The following is a 2,393-nucleotide window of genomic DNA, read 5'->3' as shown; positions in this document are numbered from 1 at the left end:
ATATATATATATATATATATGCATATATATGTAAAAGGAAAAAAAAAAGAAAAGAATAGAACAGAGAAATGATGACACGCCAGATGGACGATTGAAGAGAGAACAGACGCAAAAAAGTGATTTTTCTGAATGTGTTGCTTTGTCAATCGTCTCTCTTGTTTTCGAGTTTCGTCCGAGGATGTTGACAATCCTCGAGTGTATACGTGCCTTCTGCCTCTCGTCTTTGACACATTCAAGTGTAAAAAGTAGCTCTTAAACATTCGTATACAGAACCACATCATGGTTCTTCTACCATGAAAAATTACATTCGACGGATGAGTTCGTGCGTGTAAGGAAACACGTTGGAAATAACGGAAGCGCCATACATCGCCGAAAAGTGTGACAGGTGTTTTTCTCTAGGCACTTAGAAAGCTCTTGCTCGTATCGTTGGTATCAACTTTCTCCATCGGGCAAGGATGTTCGAAACCGCGTTGGCGTTTACTGCCACGACTACGGTTTCGATTCGGATGTATCGGCTGGCTGTAGCAATAATGGAACCTAGGAGTATCGATCGCCGTCGAGACTACAGTGCGAGAGATTCCCTAGAGTAGCACTCGATGCATCGAAATGCACTTCGGTATTAATATGCATTTTCCGTACGGTATAGACGAAGGCAGAAACGAAACGCGATAAACGAGGTGGGACGATTCAGGAAGAATTCTCAAGAAATGTTGTACTTCGAAAGATCGCGCATAGGGGATTTCTGCAGGTAGAGAGATAGAAAGAAAGTGAAAAAGATATAGAGAGAAAGAGAATGAGAGAAAGAAACGGGTGATGGTGAAAAAGGTATATAAAAGACAGATAGACAAATAAAGAAGAAAGAGAAGGAGGTATTTCGAAGTGCGTATTTCGAGCAAAGTGAATGTCGACTTCATACATTTCTTTCGGAGTGCATTGCGTTGGACGTGTTGCATCGGCGCCTCTGTATACGCGCGGCCTGCATTCTCACTTCCTGTTCCGTGGTAGTACACCGCCGGCACTCCTAACATTAATAAAGAACAAGAAGAAAGCTGAGAATGATGAGAAACAAAAACGGGGACGGGGAGTACGATCTGTAATGCGAATTGTTACCTCAACTAAGAAGAAACAAAGATTTATGTTAACGTACTGCGTGAATTAAATAACGCATTGTATTATTGCGTATTTCTATGCTACAATTTAACTCTGACAACGTGCGTACCTGCATGATTTTATATATATAGAAAGATATCATTCTATTGCTAAGAAAAATAATCACTCAATTTATTCTCTCCTTTATTATTAAGTAACGGTTATCTTTAATAAAGAAAATTTTCTTGATAATAATCATAAAAAACATACTTATTATAAATTTTAAAAAATTCATTATTATTATGTGCTCAAAGAATTACTTTCTTCTGAAGAATATTATAAAATTGATCGAAAAAGCGACTTTATAAGCGAATCGAATTCGTTTTAATTTAATAATCTTAATTGAAGTATTAAATTTATTAGGATTTGGAATATATTTTGAATGTATTTGATGCTCGTGATGAACTTATTATAGATTTGTGGGTGAACTTTTGAAATACTTAAAACAAATAATTATTATTATATACAGTATATGTCTTTCTGTGTGTGTGTGTGTGTGTGTGTGTGTGTGTGTGTATGTGTGTGTGTGTGTGTGTGTGTGTGGATATCGTAATATAAATATATTTGATAATTCATATTCAATATTTAAATTGCATTTATGTTGTTAAGTTATAAAAAACATTAAAAACATTAACATAAATTATATTTGCTAATTGAAATGTTTAAATTGCAATTGTTAAAACAAAAAGAATTCTTTTATTTCTTATATTTTCTATTCTATTTCCTCTAATTACATTAATTATATTAGTTTTGTAATTACACATTTTTTTATGTATATCTTTATTAATTTCTGTATATACACGTTTTAGCTAATAGATTAGAAAATATAATTTAAATTTGTCAATTTAAATTTGTCAATTTAATTTGATTAGTTGCATCTTATTGAACGATGCGTGGACATTATTAGATACATATTATTAGATTGTTTCATTCTATTATATTGTTAATAATTTAACTAAATTGCGATTTGCAAAATGAATATTATTGTCACGCATTACGAGAACATTAAAAAAAATTAAAAGGGAAATCACATTTATAAAAGATTAAATAAAGCATTTAAGATTATTGTCAAATGTAAATATGTCAGCGAAAATACTATTCTCAATTTAGTAGATATTACTTCGTGATATGTCATATATGAGAGGTTCACATGGAAAAATCACATGGAAAAATGCAAATAAGAGATGCAATGGAAATAGCTAGGAATAGAAGCGGGTTAAGCTTATATATAGTATATATATATA

At 32.2% G+C, this 2,393-nt stretch overlaps 1 protein-coding gene across 2 annotated transcripts in view; it reads right to left on the bottom strand.

Moving 5' to 3' along the window:
- The window catches only part of LOC108687612 (RNA-binding protein Musashi homolog Rbp6), a 453,571-nt gene that overhangs the window by 6,494 nt on the left and 444,684 nt on the right, over window positions 1-2,393 (bottom strand). The window lies entirely within an intron of this gene.

Source organism: Atta colombica, unplaced genomic scaffold (assembly GCF_001594045.1).
Source record: "Atta colombica isolate Treedump-2 unplaced genomic scaffold, Acol1.0 scaffold21, whole genome shotgun sequence".
Taxonomy (NCBI): Eukaryota; Metazoa; Arthropoda; class Insecta; order Hymenoptera; family Formicidae; genus Atta; species Atta colombica.
The sequence above is the reverse complement of the archived record's forward strand: the minus strand, read 5'-3'. Positions and strand labels throughout refer to the sequence as shown.